Source organism: Eumetopias jubatus, unplaced genomic scaffold, assembly GCF_037043125.1.
Source record: "Eumetopias jubatus isolate StellerSeaLion01/CBP00866 unplaced genomic scaffold, mEumJub1_p1.0 scaffold_13, whole genome shotgun sequence".
Taxonomy (NCBI): Eukaryota; Metazoa; Chordata; class Mammalia; order Carnivora; family Otariidae; genus Eumetopias; species Eumetopias jubatus.
Window position 1 is genome coordinate 11,256,363 of NW_028274819.1, and position 13,955 is coordinate 11,270,317.

The window sequence follows — 13,955 nt, forward strand, 5'->3', positions numbered from 1 at the left end:
CCTCAAAGATCTATTGTCTGTTTGTCTAAAAAGTATAAAAACTGCCTTCCTTGGTCATTTCTTTAGGTCTCAATTTTATTTTCAAGCCTCCATGTGCACGCAGTAAAAATTTGGGTTTTTTCCTCCTGTTAATCTGTGTCATGTAGATTGCATTCTTAGTCCAGCTGGAAGAATCTGAAGGGTAGAGGAAGAATTTTTCCTTCCTTACACTGATCAAACTGCAAGTTTGAATAATCCTCTTTGTTACCTACTGTTTCCTCAGGATGTTCAGCAGGTTGCTGTAACACCAGTTAGGAGTGGTTGTATACTGATATTCTGTATTTGCTCCTATCCTTGCTACTAAGCTGCCACACATCCAATTGTGTGCTCAGTTTTTTAAAATCCTTCCTTTATTTTTGTATTCTCAAACAGAACAGTTTGAATAAAATATACCTTCCTGTATCAGATCATCAGCATTCTCTCTTGAAAACACCCGTATTTGCAGCTTTCAAATCGCCTTGATCTTAGTATTTAGAACTCCTCACAATTCAACAATGAAGCAACAGACATGATTTTGCTGTTCCCTTTTGTAGAACTTGACCAGAAGTTTCTGGGTGTAAAGTTTGTATTCTTTTCATTCTCTTGCACTATTTCCACAAAGGCCAAACACAATTCTTAGAACAATCTTACTCTACAACAAGGGTAGTGAAAATATACAGAAAATATACAATGCCTGCACAATTGCTTTTTATAAATATTTTTAATGGTTGTTTCTGATCAAGAACCCACTCAAATTCAGATTTGTTGCTGGTGACTATGTGAATAGAGCCCAAAAACATTTCTAGATGAGGGAAATTACTTTGCTTCAGAAGGAACATTCCAGAATCTTACAGAAACTAATTTTTGAATTTGGCCTCCCTCTTAGATGAAAGGTCTTAAATCAGTACAAGAATTCCAAACTAGTTATCTTTCTACAAATATTGAGGAAGACTGTGAAAGGGAAAATCGCACATTAGCTAACCAACGTAAGTAAGCACCCCGAGATTCATACTTCTCTCGGGAAGACCCCTGGGATGCTTATATTGGCTACCAAAACAGCTGTGAGGCAAGTATCTTTGCCAGTTTTCTATTATTTTTATGGAAAAGGTCTAATGCTAACTGGAAATAAGTAACTGAGATCTTTTTAAAACACAGTCTAAAAGGATTGGTTGTAGCTTTAAACTTGCAACATTAAATCTGCAGCAAGATAGTAACATTAATGTTCTCTACCAAATTAGAAATGTTTCAGAAAGGGGTTTAGCCTTCTCAATTGATGCTCTCAATGCAGTAATCTTTACTTAAAGGAATAATCTGTTCCTAAGAGGTATCCCCTACTGGACAAAATTTCAAAATCGCAGCTCAAAAAAGAGAATTTGGATAAGCCCCAGAAATTGGCCTGGGGCTAAACTTATTTTCTAACAGGAACAAATGGAGAAGATTTGCCATACGCGCAAGACAACAGGAAAGGGATTCATGCCTTGTCCCATAAACTTCCCATTCCACCAGGGTCATTGGATGATAGCTCCGTAAGGCATTGGTTTGGATCCTATCACAGAGCTTTCCCTAGGAAGCAGTACGCTGGGTTCTTTGGGGCACTATATGATGAGGCAGCTGGATATTTCTCTCATTACACTAGGTTTTTTTCCTTCGAAACTGAGTTCTCCTGTTGTGTAAAGAAATAATTATGCAACATGCTCACAGGCACCCTCCAGCCTCTACTTCCTCCTGTTAAGGTGCTAAGATGGGTTAAGACATGGACTCTCTGTGAGATACTCTTTTATCTTTTATTTTGAAACATTCAGACCTTTATCACAACCTACAAATGTTTATCCCCAGAGCCTGACATATTTTCCTCCCTGTCTACCAGTTGTCCAAGAAGTCAATAATGGGTTACATGAGGGAAAATATCAGTATTGGAAAAATTGACATTTTGAGAATCAGAAGCCAATTTGTCCACAGAAGAATCATGACATGAGAAGAATACAGGGAATAGTCCTTGCAGAAGTTACACTGTCTTAGGAATTCTCTCTTAGTCTTTTAGAACTCCATTTTGGCCTCATCACCAATGACATAATCCCTGGCAACCTTCTCAAAACCCCCAGTTATTCTTCTGGAGAAGAACCTACAGGTAAGGAACACCCAATGAACCTGAGAGAGAAAATCATGGCTGGCAATGACCTGTCATTTGTCTCGGGTCTTACCTTTCCTGATGTTCTCAGGAGGGCATGTCATATTTTACTCCTGTTGGAGAAATATAGTTGAAAACAAGATCTTCTCCCAACCATGAAAATCTCTCTGCAAAAGTAGAACAATAAGGAAAACATTTTGCATAACAGATGTTTCAGTTGTTCATTCCAATTTCACAGGCACGCACTGCTCTGAGGTTGATGAGAAATACAGTTGGTCAGTATAACACTAAACTGCCTTGTCAATTATTTTCCATAGGTTAGCATTAAAATATACACTTGACCAGCATCAATATATTCTCAGTATCTAAACTGATCAAGAGCTCATTGTTCCCACTCATTAATTTTACATTATCAGGTTGCTCCTTTTATAGGACAGGGAAGTCAAGAGTAGAATAGGTGTCAGTCACTCTTAGCTCTTGGGGGCTACCAGGAGGGGTCCGACGCAGTGCACTTGCCTTTTTATTGCACTAGAGGGGAATGTATCCTCTCTCTGGCTATTGGTGCATGACTGAGCACCCACAGCCTTTTCATTTATTGAATCTCTGCATTAGACTAAGGCATCAACCCCTGTATTCTAATCTTCTGAGCCAGAAGCTGCTTTTGTTGTTTCATTTTATTTTCTTTGGGGGGGTGCACCTATATGAACCAAACCAATTCTTCCTCTAAATTTCTACAAATTTCTATAACTGACTGCCTCACATGGGAATGATCCTTATTGTCTAGCCATCGGGGGCCAATATTCCTGATCACCTCGAAAGCCTTCCTGCTAACCCCCTCTCCCACCCCACACACCCCTGTGAGGCATGAGCCAGACTTGTCTTTTACGGCTGAATAAGTTACTATCACCTCTGAAATACTCCGTCTAACTCCATCCAGATTTTATTGTCTTCCAGACAGCAGTGCAGTCATTAACCCGGGAATTCCCATCAGTAAACTATGTGACCTGCTTTTCCATCAATAGGAGAGAATTTTAGGATTCAGATCAGAACAGTGGGACAAGGAGGTTCTCAGAGGGCTTTTCCCTTGCCTATGTTATGAAGCAACCTGATCACATTATGAATGAGCTTTTCTGTGCTGCTTCCTCTCTGTCTGTCTGAAATCATCCAATATTTCTCTTTTTTTTAAAGATTTTATTTATTTATTTGTCAAAGAGAGAGAACACAAGCAGGGGGAGCAGCAGGCAGAGGGAGAAGCAGGCTGCCCGTTGAGCAAGGAGTCCAATATGGGACTCAATCCCAGGATCCTGGGAACACGACCGGAGTCAAAGGCAGATGCTTAACCGACTGAGCCACCAAGGCATCCCAGAAATCATCAAATATTTCTACCCTTTCTTTGTAGAAGCAGTTTTAATCAACTGAGTAACAAGCCAGTTGTCTAGCAAATGGAGTCCAAAGAGAAATTGCCTCGGGCAGTTTATAAGACCCAAACTCAGGGGGTCTTCTCTGGATAGACCTATCTGATTTTTTTCTCAAGGTCCCAGTCTGTGTTCTGGTTGCAGATATACCTCTAGTATTATCTGAGCGGTTGGATCATAAGGACAGAGGAGGAATGCCTGCACAATTGCATTTTATAAATATTTTAACGGTTGTTTCTGATCAAGAACCCACTCAAATTCAGATTTCTTGCTGGTGACTATATGAATAGAGCCCAACAAGATTTCTAGATGAGGGAAATTACTTTGCTTCAGAAGGAACATTCCATCTGGGCATGAACATTTGCCGTTTTTAGGTGGGTCTACTTAAACCCACCTGTTTTCCCATCTAAATTCCTGCTACAGATTAGCTGTATAACGTTTGAAAGCATCCATTCATAAAAGATTACATACCACATTTTTAAAGGAAAATTTACTGGCCTTTGATAAACATCATCAGAGTAAATATAGAAGTAAACATTAAAGGAAAATTCAGAGCATCATCAGTAAAGTGATGAGTCAAAATCATGCACCACCCAAAAGATGCAACAGAAAAACCACACCGCCTTTCTGTCCCATCCTCGTCTAATGCATACCCCAATTCTATCACGATGAGACGTCAGACGACTCCACGCTGAGAAACATTCTATAAAACAGCTAGCTTGGAATCTTCAAAACCATCAAAATCATAGCAAAGAAAATACAAAACTATTCCAGACTGAGGGGACCAAAGAGATAGGGAACTAAATGGGTGTATGATTCTTTACTGGTTCATTTTGCTATAAAGGAAAGTATTGCACTATTAACAAAATTTGAATAGTTCTGGGAATTAGAGAGTACCACAATATCAATGTGAATTGCCTGGATTAGATATAAATTTCTTCATCAAAGTTATCATGAAGTTATGTAAAGGGCAAGCTATCAAGTGATAGAAGATATCTGCCACAATTATAATCAGCAAAAGACTTACTTCCACATGCGTAAGTGTCTCCTACAAATCAGTGAGTCAAGGAGACAAAACAGTGGGGAAAATAGATTAGACGTAAATAGACACTAGCAAAAGTTTAAGTGTCCAGTAAGCACATGAAAAATAGATATTCAGCCTCAATAGAAAATAAGAAAATAAAACCAATATGAAACCAAACTTTATAGAGTAACAGACACCTGGATTGCTCTCCTAATAGAACAAATAGGAAAATGGGTAGAATTTATGAAAGAATTCTTTCCAGACACTGTATAACAGGGAGCACAAGGATTTCATTTCTGAGAGAATGAAAACAAGTAAGATGAGCCCTACCCTCGGGCTTTATGCCTGGAGGAGTAGTCCAGTCCCCAGTGAAGAAGGCAAGAACAAATGAAAGCATGGCTTCTTTATTGATTTGAAAAGACAGAGACCTTAGTTCAGGGAGGCCTGTGTGATTTAGAAATGGCAGGGAAAAGCTCAGGAAAAGAGGAAGCTAGGTGGAAAATACATTCTAGAAATCTGCTCAGGAGTCCCTCAGTCTTTGTTATATGGTAAATCATGAAGTACAGTGCAACACTCCTCAATTCTGGACAAAGGACAAGTTGAAACCAGTAAACCCAGTGATTCCTAGAGCTCATCTAAGGGGGAGGGACACTTGACCTGCAGTGGCGGCCCTTTGTACTCACTCAGCACATTTAGCAGAGAACAACAAAAAGATCATGCCTTAGTAAAAGGGATAAAGTTTACCAGCATAAGGCCACTTGAGATCCATACTAAGTAAGCATAAAAACAAACTGAAAATATCAAGCTGATCTATACATAATACAAATGCCCAAGGCAACAAGGACCAACATTATGTAAAAGAAGGAAACAAAATGTGGTCACTCCAAGAAGCATTCACAATATTCACTATCCAATCAAAAATTCAAAATTTCCAGACATGACACAAAGATGGAGGTTGTGACCTACAACTAGAAAAAGTTAATTAATTGAAATGGACCCATAAATGAAAGAGATGATGTCATTATGTGACAAAGACTTCAAGCAGCTATTATAAATATGTTCAAAGATTAACATAAACATGACCATAAGGAATATTGAAATGAAATACAGTTTTTTTAAAAAATGAAACTTCTAGAGATAAAACATAACAGTATTGGGAATGAGAACTTCAATGGAGGGGATTAAGAGCAGATTACACATAGCAGAGGGCAAGTTAGTGAATGTGATGGCATAACAACAGAAAATACACAACCTGAAGCACAGAGAAAAAAACACTTTAAAATAAATAATCGACACTGGAGTGCCTGGGTGGCTCAATCGGTTAAGCCTCCTGACTCTTGGTTTCAGCTCAGGTCATGATCTCAGAGTTGTGAGATCAAGCCCCGCATTAGGCTCTGCCCTCAGCGGGGAATCTGCTTGAGATTCTCTCTCTCTCCCTGCCCTTCCTTCCCTCAAAAATAAAACCTTAAAAATAAATAAATAAATAATCAGCACTTCAGTAATTTGTGAAAGAACACCAGGCAATTTGACACATAAGAAGTCACATAAGAAGACCAAATGAAGGTGAAGAACAGAAAAACACTGAAAAAATTATGGCAGAAACATTTTTTATTTTCTTTTCTTTATTTATTTGTCAGAGAGAGAGAGAGCAGCAGCAGGGGGAATGGCAGGCAGAGGGTGACGCAGGCTCCCACTGAGCCCCAGCACAGGACTCAATCCCAGGACCCCTGGGATCATGACCTGAGCTGAAGGCAGACACTTCACTGACTGAGCCGCCCAAGTGTCCTAGCAGAAAACTTTCTAAAGTTGGTGAAAACCAGGAGCCCACTGACTCAATGCAAGATAGTCCAAGCAGCATAAAATGTACAGGTGACCACATCAAGGCCTATAATAATTAATTTTTGGAAAGCCCAAAATCAGAAAATCTTAACAGTTGCCAGAGGAAAAAAAATTGGGTACAGAGAAACAAAGAGATGGATGGCAACAAATTTTGCATTAGAAAATACGCAATATGCAAGGAAGAAAAAAATGGAAATTTATGGAGTGCTGAGGGGGACTTATCCGATGACTATTCCTTCAGAAATAGACATGAAGTCAGGAGATCTCAGGCAATATTGAAGAGGTGCCTATCATTGAAAGGCAGAACTGTTTCTGGTAAGGATTGTTAGATTGTTGATTCTTTTATTGCATGAGTTTCTCAAGCTTCATGCAACGTGAGCTGAATTTATACTCTCTTTCCAAATGATAGGTTGACCACTGAAGTACACAGATGGAGAGGAGACCCATAAGGTAGCCAGGGGAAAAAATGGTGAGAATAAATATAAGCTTCTGCATATTGCAGAAGAGATAGTGTCCAACATTTGAGTCCATGTGATTGCAATTGCTCTCTACTACCAGACACCAACAGCCGTGAGAACACAACAGAATATAGAATACAGAAAACTATGATGTCTATTTTTAAACTAAAAATTCCTGTGCATGCAAAAATGAGAGGGGGGATGGAGAAAAGGAGGAGGAGGAGAGAAGGAAGGAAGGAAGGGAGGGAGGGAGGAAGCGAGGGAGGGAGGGAGGAAGGAAGCGAGGGAGGGAGGGAGGAAGGAAGCGAGGGAGGGAGGGAGGAAAGATGTAACTCATGCTTAGTTTAAAAAATAAAAAAGGACAGGGGTGCCTGGGTGGCTCAGTCAGTTGAGCATCTGACCCTTGGTTTTGGCTCAGGTCATGATCTCATGATCGTGGGATCAAGCCCCACGTCAGGTTCTCCACTCAGTGCAGAGTCTGCTTGGGACTCTCTCTCCCCTGTCCCTCTGCTCCTCCCCTACTCACTCACTTGCTCTCTCTCTCTCTCTCTCAAATAAATAAATAAAATCTTTTTAAAAAAACAAATAAAAATAAACAAACATTTAAACAGACAATAAAAACAGAATGAGTTGAGCCCAAAGACTAATCATTAGTAACTCTGTGCTCTGAAAGATGAAACCATTTTTCTCTAAATCCCAGCACTCTCAAGTATAAAATCAGGAATATAATACAGTTGATCCTTGGACAATACAGGTTAGGGGTACCGACCCCCCACCCCCCACAGTCAAAAACCCAAGTATAACTTTTGACTCCCCCAAAACTTAACTACTAATAGTCTACAGTTGACCAGAAGCCTTACTAACATAAACAGTTGATTAACACATATTTTGTATGTTATATGTATTATATACTGTATTCTTATAAAGTAAGGTCGAGAAAAGAAAATGTTCAGAAAATCCTAAGGAGGAGGAAATTCATTTTTAGCACTGTACTGTATTTGTAAAGAAACCCAAATCTGTGTATAAGTGGACCCAGGAAGTTCAAACCTGTACCGTTCAAGAGTCAACTGTACTTCAGTGTCTTCTCGTAGGGATTTGAGGAGATATTGTTCCTAAAGTTCTCAGCACAAAACCTATTTCACTAAGAGTTTCTACCATTCCATCTGTCCATATTTACTTCTGTAAATTCCTTCTGAAGCACAGAAAGGAGACATGGGGCCAGACCGACAACTATTGCTGTCAACACTCACCCGTACCCTGGTCCTTCTCAGGTGTGTCTGAGGAAGTGCTCTACCTGAGGCACAGAAAGAGGCTGAGATTACTGAAGAGGGACCCATTTTAATGAACTGATGGTGGGACAATGAAGAGAACTTTAGTCAGCAAACTGGAGGGGCACGGAATTAGAAGGAGTGGCAAATAGAGCTACCCGCGAGAATAAGGAATAGGCTAGAATGCTCCTAATTATGAGCAGTGAAGTTTGATAAGTATCAACCGTTAACAGCATTTGCCTAAACACATCACAACCCCTTGATGTGGAAGTACAGCAAATGAGGAGTATCAGAAAGATCAGAGTGTAGATCTTTTCCCCCATGTGGTGGCTCAGTCTGTGCCAGACACGGAATAGAAGCAACACCTCAGGAGACCACGGACCCCCACCTCTGTATGCTGGAACAAACCAGGTACGCACCACTCTTCACTTTTCTTCCTGATCTGGGGCCTCTGAGGGGGTCCTTGGGTAAATTCTGGGATGTGGAAACAGACCCCTGACTCTGGAGATAGACACTGGGCAGGGTGGGGCTCTGGGGCAACCATGCCTGCTTCCTGTAGCAGGGGCTAGCTCTGAGATGTGCTCTGAGCCTCTGTATTTCCCCTCCCTTCTCTCCGTCCTCCCTTTCCTGTAGCCTTACTCCTGCTTTCCTGAGGGAATTGCCCTTTCTCGTAAATAAGCTTTCTCTTGGCTATGTTTCCCAGGGGATCCTTGCAGTAGGGCTATTTGTTTTAAACATTTTATTTGTTTATTTGACAGAGAGATAGAGAGAGCCAGAGAGCACAAGGGGAGGAGGGATGGCAGAGAGAGAGGGAGAAGCAGGCTCCCCGTTGAGCAGGGAGCCTGATAGGTGCTCAGTGCTCCATCCCAGGACCCAGGATCATGACCTGAGCTGAAAGCAGATGCTGAACCGACTAAGCCACCCTGGAGCCCCCCGTAGGGCTATCTGTAATAAAAATGATTATGGGCAAGTTTTCGTCTCATCGGACTACTGAGTAGGAAATAGACTTTGAGTAACTGTATACTCTGCAGGGGTGGCAGAAGAAGGTGGCATTGCTCCAGTAACGTATTTTTGGACCACAAACTGGGGAGAATTAGTGTTTTTATCATTCAAGCATTCTTTCCCAGGCAGGGGGAAAGAAGGAACAGAACTATACTCTGAGTCCTTCAAAGCTAAGGAGCCTTTTTAATTACTGTGATGTACAGAATGACCAAGATCAATTCTGACACTTATTAGAAGTCTGGTTGTGCATGTGGAGCAAATGGATGATGAATGAAGTCAGCAGAGAGAAGTGCTCCTAGGAGGTGATAAAAATCTCCCATCAGATCCTGAAGCACGCAAGCGAACAGTGAGAAGTATGCCTTCCAGACCCTTCAGTGGGCTAAATTGCTCTACTCTGTTCTTTTTATCAAAAGTGAATTCAGAATGTAGACAGTCTTGCTTGCTTTAGATTAGTTAAAATATAGAGTGTTTCAAATTGTCTTCACATCTTAACTTTTCTCTGAGGCTGCAGTGCAATACATAGAACCAGACAATGTTGGCACCAGAGTGATGAGCACAGTCCGTCCTCTGTCCTCCCTCCTTCCTTCCCTCCTTCCTTCCTTCCTTCCCTCCTTCCTCCTCTCCTCTTCTTTCCTTATCTTTCCTTTAGAAAAATTGACAAGAGGGGCGCCTGGGTGGCTCAGTCGCTAAGCGTCTGCCTTCGGCTCAGGTCATGATCCCAGGGTCCTGGGATCGAGCCCCGCATCGGGTTCCCTGCTCCGCGGGAAGCCTGCTTCTCCCTCTCCCACTCCCCCTGCTTGTGTTCCTGCTCTCGCTGTGTCTCTCTGTGTCAAATAAATAAATAAAATCTTTAAAAAAAAGAAAAAAGAAAATTAAAAAAAAAGAAAAATTGACAAGAAGTTTAAAGACCCAAAATATTATTCTTCTACTTTATTTCATTAATTCCTTACTTGGGAATGTGTCCTCCAAGTTTCACTCAACAAAACTGGAGAGCTGTGCACGACGAGGTTTATTTTTAGAACAATGCTTAAGGATGTGGACACTGGAGCCAGGGGGCTATGCTCATCTCATATTAGTTTTGTGACCTGGTATGTGTTACTTGTCTGTACCTCAGGGTGCACGTTTACTCAATAAAAAAAAGCAAAAAGTTGATTAAAAGTTATGAAGTAGGATTGTTGAGATTCAATGAATTATCCACTTAATGAATTTAATGAGATTTAATATAAAATATACCAAGAGTAATAGCATGTTATTAATATTTAACAAATACTACCATAGTATAAATGAGTAAGAGACAGGAGAGGCTAGATGGGGAGCGAGAGGTAGGGTACTACATGACTAGACTCGTGTAGGGGGCCATGTGATCAGGCTCACTGAAAATCCCAGAAATGCTGAGGGGTAAGGAAACCAGAAATAAGGGAACAAACCAGCCCGTCCTGCCTTGGGCTTCAGAGGTGGGTTTTTTTAATGGCAGTCCCATTATAAACAGACCCCAAAGAAGAGGTCAGCCATTAAAGATGTTATCACCAGTCCTTCCTCAAACCAAAGACATCACAAGAATGTTACGGCCACAGGCTCTGTGGTCTGTTCTAAATAAAAGACCATCAGTGGAGGCCCATGTTGGCAACCCAGTGGGGAACTCTCTCACTCCTGAGAGCTCTATTTGCATCCTTGCTCAACAAAACTCTCTCACTTCACTCACTCTCCTTTGTCCACAAGATTCATTCTTTGACTCCATGAGACAAGAACCTCACTCTCCTGCTTCATAAACATAAGATCAACGAAATACATAATGGTAGTAAAATCCTACTTAAAAAGTGGTTTAGAGGTTCTACTTACAGCCTGAGAGTGTGAGGAGGTTTACGGAGCTATCCTCAGGCAAACTGGTAAAAATTCTTTAAAAGCATTTCATGTGTCTATAAATGGTCATAAAGTCAATGAATAGTATTTATTGGAGGCAAATCAACTAAAACATGGGGAAAAAGCAAGAATCTGCGATATTTAAATCTAAACCTGCTTCTTCAGCCTTCCCCCTGCTCCCACTCAGAGGGCTGTCTTTCTGAGAGGGGCAGGGCGTCAACACTTCTCACCCTGCCCCCACTACCTGTTGTGAGGCTAAGTTCCGGGTGAATGTACCTGAAACATGGCCTCCTTCTTTCTTCTCAACCCCACTTATGGCTCTTCTTTGGGCACAACACTGCTGAGAATGCTGGGTCCTGACTGCCCTCCTCCAGCTCATGAGTTGGGTTCCATACCATGAGAGGCAAGCTGAGGGGACCTGGGTTGTTACCCTCCTTCACTGAACACTTAGCTCCTGAAGTAGCAGTGTCACATATAAAGAAATGTGTCATTTTTCCTATACCCCAGCACCAGAGCTATGATTTAGGGATTTTTTTTTTTTTTTTTGGCCTGGGAATGGGGAGTAGCTGACCACAGAACAGGAGGTATCCAAATCCAAAGGAAGTTATTTCCTTTGAAACGGAGTGTGGAGAAATTCAAGCCTGAAGGTTCTCTCAAAAATAGTGTAGGTTGGTGTCTTCTTCCTGCCTTGTCTTCTGTGTTTTTGTTCTCAGAGCTGCTGATAGCAAGATGTCTTTAGGAAATGCCAGAATTGGGGATCCTGCCCCCCAACTTCAAAGCCATGGCTGTTATGCCAGATGGCCAGTTCAAAGACCTCAACCTATCTGACTACAAAGGAAAATACACTGTGTTCTTCTTCTACCCTCTTGACTTCACGTTTGTGTGCCCCATGGAGATCACTGCTTTCAGTGACAGGCAAAAGAATTTAAAAAACTCAACTGCCGAGTGATTGGTGCTTCTGTGGATTCTCATTTCTGTCACCTGGCATGGATCAACACACCCAAGAAACAAGGGGGATTGGGACCTACGAACATTCCCTTGGTATCAGACCCCAAGCGTACCATTGCTCAGGACGATGGGGTCTTAAAGGCTGATGAAGGCATCTCGCTCGGGGGCCTCTTTATCATTGATGATAAAGGTATCCTTAGGCAGATCACGGTAAATGACCTTCCTGTCGGCTGCTCTGTGGATGAGACTCTGCGACTGGTTCAGGCCTTCCAGTTTACTGACAAGCATGGGGAAGTGTGCCCAGCTGGCTGGAAGCCTGGCAGTGATACCATCAAGCCTGCCGTGCAGAAGAGCAACGAGTATTTCTCTAAGCAGAAATGAGCACTGGGTCATTTTAGGGCTGGGCTGCAGTGGGCGGCCATGAAAACAAAATCTCTTTTGTACTATTGTCATGTCTAGAACATAAGACTTTAGACTCTGTGCAGATGTGGTATGGGGACAGGACAGGTCTCTCCTGCAGGGGTTGGGGAGGTGAGGCTTCCTTCCTCTGGAGAGAAGGACCTGAGCTGTTATGGGGCAGGTCAGCTGTTATGTACAGTAGCAGGGCATCACTTTTGGTCTTTTGTTGTTTCTATTAAATTTGAACTGAGAAAAAAATATAGTGTAGGTTGTAGTGAAAGGCATCAGTGGGTTAATTGGAGATATATGCTAAGCTATACACTGGCTAGCTTCACAGGAAAAAAACGGAAACAGATAGAAGAAGCCTGTCTGGGGCCAAAACAAATTCCAAACACTGACCGTTAACTATCTCTTGATTGCATGTTTGTGGAGCAATTCAAAAGGCACTGGAAAGGCACTGTTGAAAACAACAGAGCAGGTGCGCCTGGGTGGCTCAGTCGTTAAGCGTCTGCCTTCGGCTCAGGTCATGATCCCAGGGTCCTGGGATCGAGCCCCGCATCGGGCTCCCTGCTCGGCAGGAAGCCTGCTTCTCCCTCTCCCACTCCCCCTGCTTGTGTTCCGTCTCTTGCTGTGTCTCTCTCTGTCAAATAAATAAATAAAATCTTAAAAAAAAAAAAAGAAAACAATAGAGCAATAAGGCTGCAATTAGTGGAGATTAATAGCTGGTTGAGGGCAGGGAAAGAAACATTCAAAGGAGGAAACCACGGTCATCCCAGGTGACTGTGGGCATACCCAAGGCTGTGTTCCCTGAGGAGAAACATGGGAAGCTTCACACTGCAGGGGGGAGAAATAGGCTTACTAAAATAGTCCAGCCAGTGAATGTAAAAGTAAACAAAGAAATAAAAATAGCTTGGGAGCAGTACAGTTCCCAGAAATGCTACAGTATATTATACAAAATGTCCATTTTCTAACAAAAAATTATGAGACATGCAAAGAAGCAGGAACATGTTAGTATAGATAAAGAGGGGGCATTTTATAGTGATAAAAGGGTCAGTCCACAAGGAAAACACAATTATAAACATATATGCACCTAACAATAGAACATTAAGATACAGGTAGTAAAACCAACAGAAATTAAGGGAGAAATAGATAATTCTACAATCACAGTTAGCGACTCGACGCCTCGGTCCCATAATGGATGGAACAGCTAGGCCTAAGATAAAAAAGTGTACAGAAGGCTTGAACACACTACACACCAACCAGACCTAATAGACTTAAGGAGAACATTCCGTCCAACAACAGAATAGGCATTCTTCTCAAGTGCACATAATAGACTATAAGTTAGGCCATAAAGCAAACCTCAATACATTTAAAAGGATAGAAATAATACAAAGTATGTTTTCCAACCACACTAGAATGAAATAATAATCAATAATAGAGATGAACTTGGGAAACACACACACATGGAAACTAAGAAACTAAGCCACACACTCCTAAAAGTGGGCTGGGGGGACGCCTGGGTGGCTCAGTCATTAAACGTCTGCCTTCGACTCAGGTCATGATCCCAGGGTCCTGGGATCGAGCCCCGCATCGGGC

At 41.8% G+C, this 13,955-nt stretch overlaps 1 pseudogene; it reads left to right on the forward strand.

The window, feature by feature from the left end:
• Positions 1–11,741: 11,741 nt before the first annotated feature.
• LOC114220508 (peroxiredoxin-1 pseudogene) lies at positions 11,742–12,341 on the forward strand (annotated as a pseudogene).
• The last annotated feature ends 1,614 nt before the right edge of the window (positions 12,342–13,955 follow it).